This window comes from Phascolarctos cinereus, unplaced genomic scaffold (genome assembly GCF_003287225.1).
Source record: "Phascolarctos cinereus isolate Bilbo 61053 unplaced genomic scaffold, phaCin_HiC Scaffold_2;HRSCAF=192, whole genome shotgun sequence".
Taxonomy (NCBI): Eukaryota; Metazoa; Chordata; class Mammalia; order Diprotodontia; family Phascolarctidae; genus Phascolarctos; species Phascolarctos cinereus.
Window position 1 is genome coordinate 128,324,700 of NW_027555625.1, and position 19,660 is coordinate 128,344,359.

The 19,660-nt window shown below is 37.1% G+C and overlaps 1 pseudogene; it reads left to right on the forward strand.

Annotated features, from left to right (window-relative positions):
- Positions 1 to 348: 348 nt before the first annotated feature.
- On the forward strand, positions 349 to 1,349 carry LOC110207742 (L-lactate dehydrogenase A chain pseudogene; annotated as a pseudogene).
- The last annotated feature ends 18,311 nt before the right edge of the window (positions 1,350 to 19,660 follow it).

Sequence of the window (19,660 nt, forward strand, 5' to 3'; positions counted from 1 at the left end):
TTGGTCACAGTTCCAAGGCAGAGAGGACCACTAATGCTTGTGGCAGCAGAGAAGTGGGGTCCTTCCTGGGTAAAGACCAGAGCACAGACCAAGAAATCAATGACTACACCTCTCCCTGGATCACACCATTCTGGAGGCACTGAAAACTTGCAGACCCCCAGAACTAACTCTGAAAACAGCACCAAGAAAAAATTTGGCCCTTGGTTCAGTGCTTCTCCACCCCAGGTGAACAAAGCCCAACTTTAACAGAAAGTTAAAAGTCAAGAAATAGTGGGAATCTGGGAGCAGCCGTCTCACATCTAACTGAGAACTTCCACAGCCCAACCAGCAACCTCTATCTCCCCCAGCATGGTAACTACTGCCAAGGATCAGCTGATTGTGAATGAATGTCAGTGAGGAAGACTAGGTTCCCCATAACAAGATCACTGTTGTTCAGGTTGGCACAGTTGGCACGGCATGTGCCATCAGGATCTTACTGAAGGATTTGGCTGATGAACTTGTCCTATTTGATATAATAGAAGACAAACTAAAGGGAGAGAGATAGATCTCCAACATGGCAGCCTTTTCCTCAAAATGCCAAAGATTGTTTCTGGCAAAGACTACAGTGTAACTGCAAACTCAAAGCTGGTTGTTATGGCTGGGGCACATCAACAGGAGGGAGAAAGTCCTCTTAATTTGGTCCAGCACAATGTGAATATCTTTAAATTCACCATTCCCAATATTACTAAATATAGCCCTAGCTGCAAGTTACTTATTGTTTCCAATCCAGTAGATACTTTGACATATGTGGCCTGGAAGCTAAGTGGCTTTCCTGAAAACTGTTTTTATTGGAAGTGGCTGCAATCTGGATTCTGCCCATTTCCTTTACATCAATGAGGGATAGACTTGGTGTCTATTCTTCAGGTTGTCATGGATAGGTCCTCGGGGAACATGGAGACTCCAGTGTTCCTGTGCGGAGTGGTATGAGTGCTGCTGGTATCTCTCTGAAGAATCTTTATCTTGCTTTAGGAACTAATGCTGATTCAGAGAATTGGAAAGATGTTCATAAACAGGTGTTTGAAAGTGCTTATGAGGTGATCAAGCTGAAGGGCTATGCCTCCCCGGCAACTGGCTTGTCTGTGGCAGATCTGGCAGAAAGCATTATGAAGAATCTTAGGATAGTGCATCAAATTTCCACCACAATTAAGGGCCTATATGCCATTAATGAGGATGTCTTCCTTAGTGTCCCATGTGTCTTGGGGCAGAATGGCATTTCAGACATGGTGAAGGTAAACCTGAATCTGGAGGAGGGCCATTTAAAGAAAAGTGCAGATACTCTTTGGAGAATCCAGAAGGAGCTGCAATTTTAAAGCCTTTTAATTCACTGCCACTTTACTGTGGAGAGAACATGACTGGGTAAGGGATTATGTATGATGCACTTTTCAAATAGGTCAAATCCTCCCTCTGATTAGTGATAGAACACCAGCAATGTAAAATGTATGAACACACTCGAGTCTCTTTCTAAAGTTAGAAATGGGGAATAGTACAGTGTGACTACGATTTGTCAAACCCTGTTGTTTGCATATGATGCTAGATATGACTTGTACAATCTCAGTAGTTGCTATCAAGCAGAGTCAGTGCCCCTCAGGTATATAACTACCTGCCTTGTATATGGATGTTACAGGTTCCCTTAAGTATGGAAGACAACAAAAACACCAAACACCAAACAGTAATAATACTTTATTGATGCATTGATTACTTTTGTGCTCCCCTTCATTAGGGTTTTCCATTTTATCTACATATATGTGTATTATATATATATATATATATATATATATATATATATATATATACATATATATATATATATAATAGGTATGTATGTGTGTATACATACATATAGTTGTAAATTTCCACATTATATAAAAAAATCTGCATATGTACAATGATGCAACCAATTCCTCAAGTGTTATACTAACCCTAAATACTGAGTAAAAACAAATGACTGATTATCTCTTTGTTGAATTATTTTATTCCATTTTAGGCTGAGAGGTTAGGATGAAAAGTTTCAGATGTTCCTAGGATATATCAGTCCAAGAAAAGAAAAAAAGCACAGAGATCAAGATTAGAAGGGTATAGTAGGTCAGCAATGGCAAGGACACTTCAATAGATGTATAATCTTATCAATGTGGATGCTCCTTTCCATTCCAACAATGTGGCTCACAACTATTCATGCCTTCCCATCTTGAGTAACTCTTTCCCATGTCATCCTGTAAATACGGGATTTGCTTAATATGTTAGGAACCTACCTCTAGATCTCCTGATATCAAGTGGATACCAATGGAATACATAAGCTGTCATTCATTGATTATCCTTTTCCTCTCAGTATTTTTTTCCCTCTCTTTTCACAGGTATTATACCCATGTACATTTAAAATTATTTTTCGTGATAGTTTCATCAGTCATAAAATCACAAACATCTAAAGACAAAAAGAACACAAAAGAGGATCATACAGTAAATTGAGCTTCTACTCTATACAGTGTGTTTTTAAAAATATATATATCATATACCTTTATAACAAGCTGCTTTATGTTTGATCCTCTCCTGTACCTCCCATCCCTTCCAATTGTGCAACTTTTAAGATGATTTACTTGTTTTTTTCATATCACTGCTAACCAGCCTACCACCAAAAAAAATAGTCAAGAAATAGGCTTGAAAAAATTCAAACATCAAAAAAGGTACTTGACTGTGAAAAATTACTACCATGCCAGGGAAGGCCAAGATACAAACTTAGAAGGCAACAATGTGAAAACAGCTACAAACAATGCCTCAGAGGAAAAAAAATGCAGATTAGACACAAGCCCAATAAGAATTCCTAGAAGAGATGAAGAATGAGATTAGAGTTGTTGAGGAAAAATTGGGAAAAGAAATAATAGTGATGCAAGAAAATTACGAAAAGAGAATTAACATTGTGATAATAGAGGCACAAAAAAATGCTGAAGAATATAACACCTAAATAAAAGAATTGGCCTAATGATAAAAGGAGCACAAATATTCACCAAAAAAAAGAGCTACTTTAAAAGCAGAATTGGTCAATTGGGAAAAGATGCACAAAAGCTCACTGAAGAAAATAATTCCTTAAAAATTAGAATTGGATGAGTGGAGGATAATGAACCCATTAGATATTAAGAAACAATAAAACAAAGTCAAAAGAATGAAAGAAAAATAGAAAAAAAAGTGAAATATCTCATTGAAAAAGCAACTGACCTGGAAAATAGATTGAGGAGAGAATTTATGAATTATTGGACTGCCTGAAAGCTATGTTCAAAGAAACAGCCTAGATATCATATTTCAACAAATTATCAAGGAAAACTGCCTTGATAATTTAGATTCAGAGGGTAAAAAATAGAAATTGAAAGAATCCACCAATCACCTCCTGAAAGAGGTTGCAAAATGAAAGCTACCAGCCAAATTTCAGAGCTCCCAAGTCAGAGAACATAGACACAGTTGGGGCAGCTAGGTGGCACAGGGAATAGAGCACTTGCCCTGAAGTTAGGAGGATCTGAGTTCAAATCTGGCCTCAGACCAATTAGTTGACACTTACTAGCTGTGTGACCCTGGGCAAGTCACTTAACCCCAATTGCCTAAAAAAGAAAAAGAAAAGAAAAAGAAAAAAAAAGAAAATAGGCACAGTCAAGATCACTTAAGGTTTAACAGTTTCTATGTTAAAGGAATTTTGAAGGCTTGGAACATCATATTGCAGAATGCAAAGGAACTAGCATTGCAACCAAGATAAATATACCAAGGAAAACAGTATCATTTTTTCAGGAGAAAAATGGATATTTCATGAAATAGAGGACTTTTAAGCATTCCTGATGAAGAAGACCAGAACTTGACTGTGGCTCCACAGCAATCAAATTGTTTCTTTCTGTATACTTAAAATATTTTCTCTTTGACCTGGGAGCAATATTATTCTTGAGAGTTTTCATTTTGGGATCTGGCTTTTAGGTAGACCAATCATTCTTACACTGTCTCTCCTTGATCTATTCTCCAGGTCAGCTGCTTTTCTGGTGAGATATTTCACATTTTCTTCCATTTTTCATTGTTTTGATAATATTTTATGTTTCCTGATGTCTATTGCATTCATTACCTTTTATTTGCGCAATTATAATATTTAATGAATTATGTTCTTCAGTGAGCTTTTGTTCCTCTTTTTCCATTTGGCTAATTCTGCTTTTTAAGCAGCTATTTTCTTTTTTTTGGGGTGTGTGTGTGAATTTTTTTACCTTTTCTTCCATTTGGCCTATTCTGCTTCTCAAAGTATTTTCTTCGGTATTTTTATTTGTCCCTCTTTTTTCATGTTGTTAGTTCTTTTTTTTTATCATTCTCATCTTTTCCTAATTTTCCTCTATCATTTATCTCTTTCTTTACCTCTTCTAGGAATTCTTATTTCGTTTGGATCTAATTAACATTTTTCTTTGAGTTTTTTTATTTTTTGGAGGGGTGAGGCAATTAGGGTTATGTGACTTGCCCAAGGTTACCCAGCTAGTAAGTGTCAAGTATCTGAAGGCCAGATTTGAATTCAGATCCTCCTGACTCCTAAGCCAAAGCCCTATCCACTGCACCATCTAGCTGCCCCTCTTTGAGACTTTTTGGTAGCTGTTTTCACACTGTTGTCTTCTTCTGAGTTTATGTCTTGATCTTCCCTTCCACCATAGAAACTTTTAAGGTCATTTTTTTTGTTTGCTCATTTTTCCAGCCTATTCCCTGACTTTGAACTTTCTGTTGAAGTTGGGTTCTGCTCACCTGGTTGGGGTCACTACCCCAAGCTTTAGGCTTTCTTATACCACTCTTTTCAGAGCTAGTTCTGGGGGTCTGAAAGTTTTCAATGCTTCCAAGGTGGTGTGATCTTGGGAGAGGTAAAGTCATTGCTCTCCTGATCTTTGGTCTGGTCTTTACCCAGGAAGAGCCTCTGGTCCCCTTCGGTCACAAGAACTAGCACTCCTCTTTGCCTTGGATCTACAAGGGCTCCTGTTCTCTTGTGACCCAACCCCATCACTCCTCTCCCCCTTAGTATTGCAACTCAAGAATGTATAAGGGCAGTAGAGTTGCCAATCAACAACAGCTATACCCAATGCCAACAAAGAATACCCTTAATCTCTTTCTGATCCATTGTTTAACCTCCTTGCCATCTCTGGGTTGAGAGCTCCCAAAGCTGCTATTTGCTGATGCTGAAGTGGCTGTTGCCACCACCAGTATGTGGCCTCCAGACAGGCCTTCACAAAGACACCTTGTTCTGACCTCTTAAGTTTTCAGGTGGAAAAAAAAGTTCTCACTCCGACTGTTTGTTGGCTCTATCATTACAAATTTTATTTGAGATGTTACTTTAAATTCGTTTGGAGGGGAATGTTGGGAAAGTTCAGATTGGTGGCTTTGTCTAATCCTTCATCTTGGCTCTGCCTCTGCCATAATAGCTTTTTTTGAAAAGAAAAGAAATTTATCTCATTTTAAGAACTTCTGATCTTGATCAATGTCCCTCCCCTGTATCTCCCCATTTTATATAGGAGGAAACTGTGATGGAATACAAATAGAAAATGAGGTCTAGATCCAGGTCTCTTTAAAAAATAATAAAGTGGTCCTTACATGCCTTAATTAGTCAACCAAAATATGGAAAGATCCCTGGTCCAGTTGAAACAGCAAAAACAAAACAAAACAAAATTAAAAAAAACACTCCAAACCTCTGATCCACATTAATGATGGGCATGCCAAAAAGTTTTTCTCAATTTTAATCCCTCATTATAAATTCCTCTACTTAGTGTTTGTTACCTGACAAGTTTTTACCATAAATTAGGAGACTGCCACATTTTCAAACTATTCAGGCACAGTTTTAATCATTGCAACAGCTTTATTAATCAATATTTAAAGAATGTTCAACATGTAGATTGTTAGCAACCAACCCTCATTCTCCCTCATCCAAAACTCTCACCCCTCACCCCTAGAAATACTGTTATTATATGTCATTTTCTAAAAAGTTACACAATAAGAAGGCACTTTATTGTGATGTGAAGATCATTGTATGTGGAATCTGAGAACATTAGCTCTACTTCCAGCTCTGTCATTTATTAGCCCCTTAACCAAGGGTTAATTATTTTGCTTCTCAGCATTTAAGTACTTCATCTGTATTTTGATACTTCAAGCATACTTTACTTTCACGTGGGGGCGAATTATCATCTACTGATGCAAATGGTGTTGCCATGACCAAAACCTCTAGCAACTAGAAGTCAACACATCATACTTTAATACTTTTCTGAGCTGATACTCAGATGACGGGTGTATAGTGAACATTAGGCCTAGATTAAAAGCCATTCACATAGTTTTACCCACTACAATGTATTTCATGAGCTACTGGAGTAGCCTTGGAGAATACAAAGCCAGAATGAGACACTGGAGTAGGACTTGTACAAAGCTTTCTCATTCTTAAAGTGGGGGAAGCAATACTAGCTTGATGACTTCTACTTCTTGGAATTCTTATCTCCACACAAATGTCATGCCATTACTGCGTCCTCCTGTAGAGGAGGGATTTCCCAATTCTTCCAGTTGTCAGTGTTCCTCCTCATTACCTCTCTGAAACCATTTTGTATTTCATTTTGTCTGTATTCTGTATTGACTCATGTATATACATTTTCCCCTAAAAAACAAACAAACAAACAAAAAACAAACCCTATAAGCTCTCTGAGGACAGGACTGTTTTCATTTTTCACTTTGTGTGCCCAGAACCCAGCACAGTGCCTAACTAATTGGATTTAATTGAATGTACTTACTCACAGGAGTTGTTTGAGAAAAGCACTCCAGATCTAAAAATAATGATGAAGAAATGAACTTTGGATGTTCATAGAGTTTTTTGTGCCACAAGTCAGAGCTCTGTTGCATCTGTGTTATCAGACTCAGTGAAATGGCTGAGTTGTTAATAGGGGCAAAATTAATTATCGAATTGGAGACACACTTGGTTCTTCTTTAAGAGGGGAAGCAGGGTCAAATAATTAAAATCGTTTTCTATTTCATTAAATGTGAAGCATGAAATCCAACCTTCCACTCAAGCCTTATCCCAATGCTTCATCATGGCATAAAGGTGACCTTGAGCTCTTGAAGGCTGTACTAGCACAGCAGGTCCTACCAAATAGGCAACTATTCAAGTGTGGACCCATGAATGGAATGTATGTTTGTGCTCTGAGGGCCTTTCAAAAAATTTGATATACTCTCCCTTTCCCTATATTGTCCTTCCAAAACACACAAGCACATACACATGTACATACACACAAGCACACACAAGCACACACACACACATACACACACTCATTCTTTTGCTATAAAAATCCTTTCTTTATTCACGTCCTTGGAATTCTTTTTAAAATGTCAGTGTCAGCTAATAAAAACTACTCTTTCCACTATTCAGGATGCCATGGCAACCATCACTCTATTCCACAACTAGATTTGACCCATATTTCCTCATTTTTACTACGCAAATTTCTCTATTACCTACTATGTGAAGGTTGTAGTATGGTGGTGTTCATTCATTTCAGTCATGTTTGACTCTTTGTGACCCCATTGGGGTTTTCGTGGTAAAGACACTGGCGTGGTTTGCCGTTACCTTCTCCAGCTCATTTTTTTTTTTTTTATAGATGAGAAACTAAGGCAAACAAGGTTTAATAACTTGCCCGGGGTCACATAGCTAGTAAGTATCTGAGGCCAAATTTGAACCCAGAAAGATGAGTCTTCCTGACTTCAGGCCCAGCACTCTGTCCACTGTGCCACCTACGGGCCCATTGTGGTATAGTATGGGAATGCAATGATCCCTCTTCTGAACCCCACCTCAGGAATATAAGCTCCATGTTGGTAGGCCCAACATACACACACAAATTACTTTAATGCCAAATTACAATGTAGTTAGAAAGTAGGGAAGGGCACAGAGGGAAGGATGAAAAAATCAGGGAATGTGAGAAATTTAAGAAAATGACATTGAGGAGCTGGCATATGAGCAGAGCCTAGAAAAAGGGTAATTTCTATTATCTGTGAAAAGCAGGGAGACTGATATAGGCATAGGGAGGAAATGGGGGGAGGAAGAAGACCTCATGACACAGATGCCATTCTTGGCAAAAAACAAACAAACAACAAAAAAAGAATGATCCTTGTACTAGTAATGGCCTATGTCCTTTATAGGGATACATATTTTAAAAAAATATTGCAACTTTGTTCCACCTCTAATTAAAGTTAAGAGATGAGCAAGCAAACAAGGCCTTAGTGTAATGTTATGTCCCCTCTGGGAACATTGTAAAGATTTGCTGGCTGGCTGATTTATTCCATTTGGAGCCTGCTGACTTTTCAGCTCAGAGCTGAATCAATTAACAATTAACAAGCATTTATTAAATGCCTACTATATGTTAAATACTGTGGGAGATAACATAGAATACGTATACTTGAAATACAAAAACTTCAAAAAAATGTTTCTGGCCTCAAGTAGCTTGTAGTCTACCAAGGGAAACCACATGCAAATAAATGCATAATATAATAACTAAATACACCGTGACAGAGATGGGGAGTACTAACTGGTAAGCATAATAGAAAAGGGTTTGTGTAGAAACTAGCACTTGAGATGAGTTTTGAAGGAAATTAGCTGTTGTAGGAGCTAGAAGTAAGGAGTGCAAATCTGTTTACTATCCTAATTTCCCTTCTTTGGATATACTTTAGGAGTGGAAGATGAAGCTTGAAAGGTGTAAGGTGAATGTCAGGTTCAGGTGTTTGTATGGTAGAGATAATCAATCAACAAACACTTATGAAATGCCTGATATATACAAGACAAGATGATTGGCATTAGGGATATTAATGTAATAATAATCAAAACAATCCCTAAACTTGAAAAGGCTACAAGCCAAGAATAAAGTGGAGGGAGAGTTGTTGTGTGATTTTTTTGTTCATAGATAAGCGTGCACTCAGTGTAGACTCTGAGGCTGAAATGCAACAAAGTGTGGATTGATTCTCTTCTGCTTGTGCTAATACTCTAGCATACAAGCCACTTTAAGACAAAGACTGATTTTCATATTTTATATATATATATATCCCTAGGGCCTAGCAGGGTGCTATGCACATACCACATGCTTAACACATGTTTGTTGAATTTGTTTTTATTTCCTATAAATAAATTTAAAAGTGCTTACTTATCTATGGAATTTCAAGGTTTTCAGAACATTTTGAGTCTCACCTACAGGCAATGGGGAGACCCAAGTTTACAAACAGAGGAGTTCAGTGATCAAAGAAATATTGTAGTAAAATTAATCTGACCACAATTTACTGGAGGTATTGAAGAGATTAAAAACATGGAGACCAGTAAGTAAACTACTGAAGCAATCCTGGGGCAAACGGATGACGGGGCCTGGATTAGGGATGTTAACCAAAAAAGTATCACAAGACCATGTGTTGAAACTGCATTTATTACAAGAGAAACTAACACACATGTAGAACTCCAGGTGCAAGAAATTCAAGTGTGCAGGGAACATCTTGAATATTTAATTTACATGGAAAAGGGGAAGTCATAAGAGAGGGGGAAGGGACTAATCCCTTCCCAAAGAGGGGGAGAAAGATGATGGCAAAAGCAGCATTCTTTTCCCCTGGGAATTGCTAGACCATGAAGATAGGATGATCTGTTTATCTGTAAGGGTTCCTCAGGTGCACCAACAATTTCTCAGTGTGGTGCAGACTGACTGGTGCCTGTCTTTGTAGCTGGTTCAACTTCCAAGGACACACAGAGAGTTCAGGTATGGGTGTGAACAACAAATTATGTTAGTTCAAGGAGGCGTGTGGGGAGTGCTTTGTCCTTGACATCTTCAGGGTCTCCTACATACTCCAGGTCCAGTGTTTCTGGAAAATGTGGCAACTCAAGAAGACAAGTTCAGGGGGTACTTTAACAGGTAGAAAAGAGCATTTTTTGGTTGTTTATGCTTTTCAGTTGTGTCTGACTCCTCATGATCCTATCTGGAGTTTTCTTGGCAAAGATGCGGGAGTGGTTTGCCATTTACTTCTCTAGCTTGTTTTACAGATGAGGAAACAGAGGCAAGCAGAGTTAATGATTTGCCTAGGGTGACAAAGAGAATAAGTGTCTGAGGCCAGATTTTATAGATTTGTGAAGAATTCCGAAAGAAGGGTTGACAGCATTCCATTCTTGTCAGTTTGAATTTCTTTGGTACATGGCTTTTTGTTGTAAGTAAAATTAAGTAATTCCAGCCTTTGTTTTTTTTTTCAAAAGGTAACTATGAGGACTTATTTTAATTTTCTGCTGGTGTCTGAATCACTTTGTGTTACTCAGAGAAAGAGGGAGTATATAAATTAAAAACAAATAGAAAATCCAAAGCCTTTCACAGTCTCCACTGCATATTTACTAAAACAGAAATTGTTGGTTCCTGAAGTATTGACACCTCTCTCAACCAACTTTGATGACTATATTTTAGCTGTTTAGAAGTTTCATGTCAAGCATTCATAAACACATACCTTCATGTATGTATACATATATAGTCACTATAATTTAAGATGTCACATGCCGGTGCTCCTTCAGCTTAACTCCACGCCTAGGATTGTGAGTTAGGAACCTTTCTTTTATTCTAGGAATGGAGCATTTGAAGTACAATTTTCTGGCAAATATATTAAAATTTACGTTAAGATACTACATTGAAACTTGTTATTAGACACAGGGAAGAATGATACAGAATTGTAGGGAAAGAAACAAAAGCACTGGAGATTTTAAATAAATTAAAAAAGATCCATAGGATTATAGAATCTAGATATAGACTGACCTTGGACAACATTATTCCAAACTCCTCATTTTACACATTGAAGAAACTGAGCCCCAGAGAGGATATATAACTTGTGACTATTCTTTAAATTTAAAGAAACCTTACAAAATAGCTCCTCATTTTTACAGAGGGAAAATTTGGGCTGATAGAAGTAAAGTGGCTCCCTAAAACTCACAGGCATTACGTAGCAGACCTCAGATTTGAACCCTACTCCTTTAATTCAAAATGCAGTAGCTACCCTCTTCCCCAGTGAAGTGAAACAGAATAAGAAAGTTGTAAAAAGTGCTAACAGTTTTTAAGAGGCAGCTCTCTTTGGGGCCTAGAATTCATGTTACTGGTTGTTACCTTTTAGGCTTCTTTTTTAACGCAGCTACTGCTGCAAATCAAGCTGCATTTGGAACCAAATAATGAGATCATATGAAACTGTGCTCTGATTGTGACTAACAGTGTAAATAACACACAAATCCATTTCATACACACCATAGGATCATCTACCCTGCATTATAACCCAATAAATATTTAACAACAAAATAAATGTACTGTAGCTAAAGCTCACTCCTAGGCAGAACTGTGAAATGGGAGGAGTCAGTTTTCAGAACACCTCCATCTCATGAGTTGGCCCCACTTCCTTCTCAGCGAACTCTCTGTCCAGTCCCCTGATAGCCTCTTACTGTCTCCCAACTGTTTTTGACGCTGAATTATGATAACGCCACTTGAGAGTGATCATCTCTGGATACTTGATCCCATGGGCAATGCTCCTTCCCAAAATCAAAGCTGACCTGTGCTGTGCACTCTTTCCTTTAATGTATAGAATCATAGACCTGGAATGTCCGATGTCTTCCTTACAGAGAAACTGACAAACTATGTTCCATTGTCCCTTGACCTTTATTTTCTAGAGCTAGAAGGAACCTTAGAGATTATTCTAGTCCAATCTCTTAATTTTATAGAGGAGGAAATTAAATGAAATGAATGTGACTTGCCAGAACTCACTTATGTAGCAAGCCAAGCTGGATTTCATGATATGTATTTCCTGACTCCAAATATAATAGTCTCACCACAACCCCAAAGTTAGCTAGGTGAATAATTAATAGAGTAAGTTAATTCCGCTGACTTTATTTTCTATCCATGCTGGCATTTTTCATTTTAACTAAGATTTTTTGAAAGGTTTTTAAAGAAGTTATTTTTGTAGGAATTTGAGATATTGTATCATGGTAGTAAGAAAAGAATGTTGTTTTGATTGTTTCTATTCTTGTTTTGTATTTGTTATTTGTTTCTATTCAGACCTTCTGAAGACTCTCTAACAACACCATCTACTCCACGTAGGTAGCTGCTTGATGTAGGGCCAGTCTTTTTCGTAGGGATTTCCCCCCCTAGATTCCTTTGAGCTGTCTAAATCCTTAAGAAAAAAAAAAAGATGTTCCCCAGGAGTAGAATCACCTTCTGATGAATTTCACTCTGCAGGGTTCTGAAGATTCTACACTTAATTCTTTTTTTTTTCTTGTTGAGTTTACTCTGAGGCGAATACAGAACAAAAACTGAGAATAAATCAGCCATCTTTTATCACAGCTGTGACTACCACTAAAAAGCAAAAGTCTACGAGATATAACCTTGATTCATAATACTATGCATACTGGGTGAATTGCTCAATAAAACCCAATATTTCAGATGGATTGCAAGGCCAGGATGACATCATAAGCGGGAGAACAGCACCACAATCTTCTATACATCACTACATCTAGCATATCCATAGATTGACGAGGACTGTTAGCAATATGCTATCTTTATCTTCATTATGTCTTAATTGATGAAAATATCCTCTGAGACATGTGGAATGGAAGCATATACCCAGAGGAACATAAATGAATGGCTTTGTTGTTGCCACTAGTTACACTTTAAAAAATATATTGAAAAAAGTAATTGAAAGTCCATCTGAAGCCCAGAGTAAGTCATTTTCACAGTCAAATTTAACAATAACAAAAATTCAACATTTCATGCAAGGGAAGAAAATATGATGAATCCCTTGTGTTTTGCAGCTGCTAGTTAACTGTGATGCCTACATTCTTACAAAGACTATACTTTGAAAGTCCGTGAACTCATCAGCCTTTGTATTCTCCTTCATTGACTCAGACCACAATTCTACCATGTCTTTTTGTTCCATGAAATTTTTCTGTTTTCCCGTGAAGCCTCTCTTAATAATTCACTCTAAAAATGGCTACCCTCCTCTGATTTTTTTTAATGTCCTAGAAACATCAACAAGGCATTCAGATTGTCTATCTCATTCTCATACTAGAGTAGTTTATTTCTTTTTGTTGATCCACATATCGTGTCCTCATAACATACTTTCTGTTGTTTTTCTCATGTTGCTAATATGCTGAGGCATGCTTACATGAAGCATTTGCCTTTTAACTTTTAGGTTAGTTATAATTCTAGGTTTATTCATGAAATGAACCCAAGAGATGGAATTATTTGAATTGCATTGAAGCTTTGGCTTGGGAATTTCTACCTGTGCTCATGCTCTAAGCACTCACCCTCACTTACTGCATTAGACACAGCAGTGATTTTTCCTTATACTTTTAAACAATGAAAGGGTACTGATGCTGCTGATTAGTATTGACTTCACAGTGATTTGTGACTATATTTAGGATGAGAAAATGACTAGAGGGTGGTACAAGGGAATATCTCTATATTTTGAACCTTAGACTGTAGATCATTACTAGGTTTGGAAACAGATAATAGGTTTTTAGAACTGGGTGGTGGAGCAGGAGGGGAAATGGTACGTTCAACTGGGGTTGAGCTCCCTGGGATAGTAAACTGCAACCCAAACAAAAATCCTCATGGAATGAAATTTGCACTTGGAGGATTATGGCTGCTCATGCCTTGACAGATGGAAATAACTAATTGTAATAGCTCTGTGTCCCAGCAGAACTCAAGTGGATTGGAAGCTGTGTATGTGGTTGAGTTTGAAAGTGTGCATATCTTGGTCTGTGTCACTTGCCAAGTTCAACTTGACTCAAGTTATAAACTACAATTCAGGCCTTACTAGCTTACTAGATTATGATAAGGGCTCCAGTCATTAGTGCCAGATTCAGGGTGTCCCAGGCTATTAAGTCTGCTTAAAACAGATGGGTGGTCTTTCCAGTCTTTCAAGTCACACTAAAGATGGTGCTGTAGTGTTTGATATCTGTTCCTTAAAAGGAACACTCCATCACCTATCTCTGTTCACTTGTACTAGTAATCCCACATATCTGGCCTGCACTTGCTTCATACTTCTACCTCATGAAGTTCTTCTTCCTTTAAGATGTAGTTCAGACACTATCTTCTATAAAATGTCTTTTCTCATCCCTACCAAGTCTTAGTGCCCTCTGTCCAATCAAATTTGTATTTAGCATATATTTGTATTTATTTTTTTTCTATTCATGCTGTTTATTTGCCTGTTGTCCCCCTCTTTAGAAGATAAGTTCCTGGCAAATATGGATTATTTCATTTTTATCCCCACCCTATCTTCACTTAGCACAATTTCCATAAAAGGCAATTAATAAGTATTTGTTGATTATATATATATATATATATATATATATATATATATATATATATATATATATATGTGTGCGTGTGTGTGTGTATACATATATATACATATACATATATATACATATACATATATATACATATACATATATATATATATATATACATATACATATGTGTGTGTGTGTATGAGTTGCTAGGGTTTACAGCCTAATTCAACCATGTAATGATTATTAATTTGGAAATTTTTACTAAAGTCTACCTCTGATGGCTAATAATGATATAAAGGTAACTTGGATTCTTAAAAGTTAGGCCAGTAGGACGGAAACTCAGGTAGCTACTTCCAAGCAGAAAGGCTTTGAGTATGGCTCTAGTATTGGACTGTAAGTTCATCATTTAAGAAAATTTTATATACAAACTTAGAGAGGTTCATTACCATATCAGTTGTCCATCAGCAGATGAAGTTGTCATCCACAGCAGCAAACCAAGACCATCTAGTAAATGGCCAGTGTATTATGATTTGCTTCTGTGGAAGAAATATATACACCAGTAAAATATTATATCCTTGGGATATTGAGCTCCTACTACTGGTGACTCCTTTGAGAGAATCAATACAATCCAGACGTTAAAGTATCTAGAGTTTCCCTAGGTAGGGACAGACTAGAGAGCCTCAAGAGAGGAGGAAAAAAAAAAAGACTTGTAAAATTGTAGTCAGGATTGTATCTGAGAACAAGGTTACAATACCATCAGAAAATGTGTCATGTTGTAACCAAATATTACATGTAACCAAAACAGATATTTGTCCCTATGTGAAATCTCAGGTACACTTCTTCATGGAGTATTCATGAGAAGATACAGACAAAAACTGAGTAGAATGAAAAATCATTAATCTGTTACATTGTGCCCATCAAAAGGATTACATACTTTGATGTAATATCTGAATATCTCTTTTTGCACTCAACAAATTGAGAATGATGACCAAAAAAAAAAAAGTCAATGTTGAAAGTGTTGTGAAAAGGCAAATACGGAGATGGTGGAGCTGTGAACTAGTCTAACCATTCTGAAAAGCGATTGTCCTAAGACAGTTAGTAGAATGCTCATATCTTTTGCTGAGAGTTGCCACTGCTAGAATATACCAAATCACAAGGTCAATGATAGAAGGAAAGATCCCATATATACTAACATGTTTACAGCAGTACTTTTTGGTTACAGCAAAGACCTAAAAACAAAGTAGATCCTAAGAAATTAGAATATTAATGTGTCATAAGAAATTATTACTATGGAGAATACAGAGAAATATGGGACAGAGAAACATAAGAAGGTTTAAATGAACTGATTCAAGGTGAAGAAATTATAACTATAAAAACAATATATAAAGTCTACCATAATTTAAGTTGGAAAAACAGTAATAATAATAAAAAATTGAAACTGAATAATGTTAAATTCTAATTATTATTATTTATTTTTTGTGAAGGTGAATTTTTATTTTATTTATTTATTTTAAACTTATTTTTATTTAGTATTTTTTCCCCCAAGTTGCATGTTAAAAACAATTTTCAACGCCAGTTTTTAAAACTCTGAATTCCAAATTATCTCCCTTCCCTCCCTCCTTACCTTCCCACCCCCCAATTTGATATAGGTTACACATGTGTAGTCATGCAAAGCATATCCATAAGTCATGTTGTGAAAGAAAACAGACAAAAAAAAACTCAATAAAAATAAACTAAAATAAAAAAAAGTATGCTCCAATCTGTATTCAGACACTATCAGTTCTTTCTCTGGGGATGGATAGTATTTTTCATAATAAGTCCCTCAGAGTTGTCTTGGATCACTGTATTGCCGAGAATAGCTAAGTCACTCACAGCTGATCCTCTTACAATATCACTGTTACTTTGGATAAAGTATATTTCACTTTGCATCAGCCCATGCAAGTCTTTCCAGGTTTTTCTGAGAGCATTCTGCTCATCATTTCTTATAGTACAATAATATTCCATGATAATCACATATGACAACTTGTTCAGCCTCCCTCAACTGATGTGCATCCCATTAATTTCTAATTCTTTGCCCTCAGAAAAGAGCTGCTATTAATATTTTTTTACATATAGGTCCTTTTGGTTTATTTTTTTTTAATCTCTTTTGGGATACAGACCTAGTAGTAGTGGTGCTAGGTCAAAGGGTATGTATAGTTTTATAGTCCTTTGTATATAGTACTGAATTACTCTACAGAGTGGTTAAAAGTTCACAACCTCACCAACAGTGCATTAATGTCTCATTTTCCCACACACCCTCCAACATTTGTCATTCACCTTTTCTGTCCTATTAGCCGATCTAATAGGTATGAGGTAGTGCCCCAGAATTGTTTAATTTGCGTTTCTCCACTCAATAGTGAAGCAGAGTATATTTTCATGTGGCTATAAATAGTTTTGATTACTTCATCTGAAAATTGATCATATATTTTGATCATTTGTCATTTGGAGAATGGCTCTTATTTTTATAAATTTGACCATATATTTGAGAAATGAGGCCTTTATCAGAGAAACTTGCTTCAAATTTTTTTCACGGTTACTATTCCTAACTGTATTTTCTTCCATCCTATCCCTTCCCCCATTTATTCTATTCTCTCTCCTTTCACCCTGTCCCTCCTCAAAAGGGTTTTGCTTCTGACTCCCCCTCTCCCAATCTGCCCTCCCTTCTATCATCCTCCCCTGTTCTCTTATCCCTTTCCCATCCTACTTTGCTGTAGGGTAAGATAGATTTCAATACCCAGTTGAGTGTGTATGCTATTCCCTCTTTAAGCCAATTCTGATGAGAGTAACGTAAGGTTCACTAACTCCTTCTCACCTTCGTCTTCTTCCCCTCCACTGTAAAACCTTTTACCTTTTTTATGTGAGATAATTTACCCTATTCCACCCTCCCTTTCTCTTTCCCCTAATACAATCCTCTCTTACCTATTAATTGTATTGTTTAGATATTATTCCTTCATATTCAACTCACACCTGTACTCTCTGTCTATGTATACTCCTTCTAAGTACCCTAATAATGAGAAAAGTCTTATGACTTGCAAATATCATCTTCCCATGTAGTAATGAAAACAGTTTAACCTCATTAAGTCACTTCTGATTTCCCTTTCCTATTTACTGTTTTATGCTTCTTTTGAGTATTGTGTTTGAAAGTCAAATTTTTCTATTCAACTCTGGTCTTTTCATCAAGAATGCTTGAAAAGTCCTGTATCTCAGTGAATGTCTGTTTTTTCCCCTGAGGAATTATCCTCAGTTGTACTGGATAGGTTATTCTTGGTTGCAATCCTAGCTCTCCTCCCCTCTAGAATATCATATTCCAAGCCCTCTAATCCTTTAATGTAGAAGCTGCTAAATCTTCTGTTATCCTGACTGTGGTTCCATGATACTCAAATTGTTTCTTGCTGGCAATATTTTCTCCTTGATCCAAACTCTGGAATTTGGTTATAATGTTCCTGGGAGTTTCATTTTGGGATCTCTTTCAGGATGTGATTGGTGGGTTCTTTCAATTTCTATTTTATCTTCTGGTTCTAGAATATCAGGGAAGTTTTCCTTGATAATTTCTTGAAAGATGATGTCTAGCCCCCCCCCCTTTTATTTTTGATCATGGCTTTCAGGAAGTCCAATAATTTTTAAATGATCTCTCCTGCATCTATTTTCCAGGTCAGTTATTCTTCCAATGAGAGATTTCACATTGTATTTTATTTTTTTTTCATTCTTTTACTTTTATTTAATTGTTTCTTTATTTCTCATAAAATAATTAGCTTCCATTTACTCCATTCTAATGTTTAAGGAATTATTTTCTTCAGTGAGCTTTTGGACCTCCTTTTCCATTTGGCCAATTCTGCTTTTTAAGGCATTCTTCTCCTTTTTGGGTTTTTGGACTTTTTTTTCAAACCATTTGGCCTAGTCTATTTTTTAAGGTGGTATTATTTTCAGTATTTGTGTGTGTGTGTGTGTGTGTGTGTGTGTGTGTGTGTACTTTACCAAACTGTTGACTTTTTTTCCATGATTTTCTTGCATCACTCTTATTTCTCTTCTAAATTGTTCCTCTACCTCTCTTACTTGATTTTCAAAATCCTTTTTGAGTTCTTCCATGGCCTGAGACCAATTCATACTCTTCTCAGAGGTTTTTGATGTAGGACCTTTGACTTTGTTGTCTTCTGAGTGTATGTTTTGATCTTCCTTGTCACCTTAGTAATTTATAGTCAGAGTTTTCCTGTTGTTTGCTCAATTTCCCAGCCTACTACTTGACTTTCAACTGTTAAAGTAGGCTTTGCTTCCAGGGTGGAGAATGTATTGTGCCAAGCTTGAGAGGTTTTATGTAGCTGTTTTCAGAGATACTTCTAGGGACATATAAGTTTTCAGTTCTTACAAGTTGGTATGATCTAACGAGAGGTGTTTGCTACTCTCCTGGCCCATGCTCTGGTCCTTGAAAGGACACAAGCACTTTCTTGTTCCCTGGAACTGTGAATAGGGTTCCCCCTCCACTGTGGCTATAAGCTCTGCTATGTTAGTGCTCCTCTTTACCTTGAGACTGCCACCCAGGACCTTGACAAAGATCTCAGTACGGGCAAAGCAACAGAGTCCTATCTCAGTGCTAGCAAAAATACCACCGTAATCTCCTTCTGACCAGTTGTTTGACCCCTTACCATCTGTGGGCTGAGAGCTCCCAAAGCAGATCCTGCCACTGCTACTGATGATTCAATCACTCCAAAAGCCTGCTCCTGGTTTGCTGGGGCTGGGTCTATACTGGTGCAGTCTTGTGCTGAACTGTGCTCTATTCTCTCTCTCAGGTGTGATAGACCTTTCCCACAGACTTTCTAAGTTGTCTTTGGCATCTGTGGGCTGAGAGGTTTGAAAACTGCCACTCCTGCCAGTGATGCAGTTGCCCCAAGGCCTGTTCTGGGCTTGCTAGGGCCCGGTCTGTTAAGCCAGACTGAAATGTGCTCCTCTCTCACCATGGTGCAACAGACCTTTTTCTGCTGACCTTTCAAGTTGTCTTGTGCTGGAAATTTGTTTCACTCCATCTTTTTGTGGGTTCTGCTGCTCTAGAATTTGTTTAGAGTCATTTTTAAAGGTATCTGGAGGGGTTTGTGGGGAGCTCAGGCAAATTCCTGACTTTACTCCACCATCTTGACTCTGCTTCTAATTAAGTTTATTTCTAAAGAAGAGAAAAGATGCATTTCCATTCTTCTTGACAGAGGTGGGAGATTATAGTTCTGGAACATTATATATACTATTAGTCCATGATGATATTAGTTGGTTTGTTTTAGTTTTGATTTAAGTTGATTT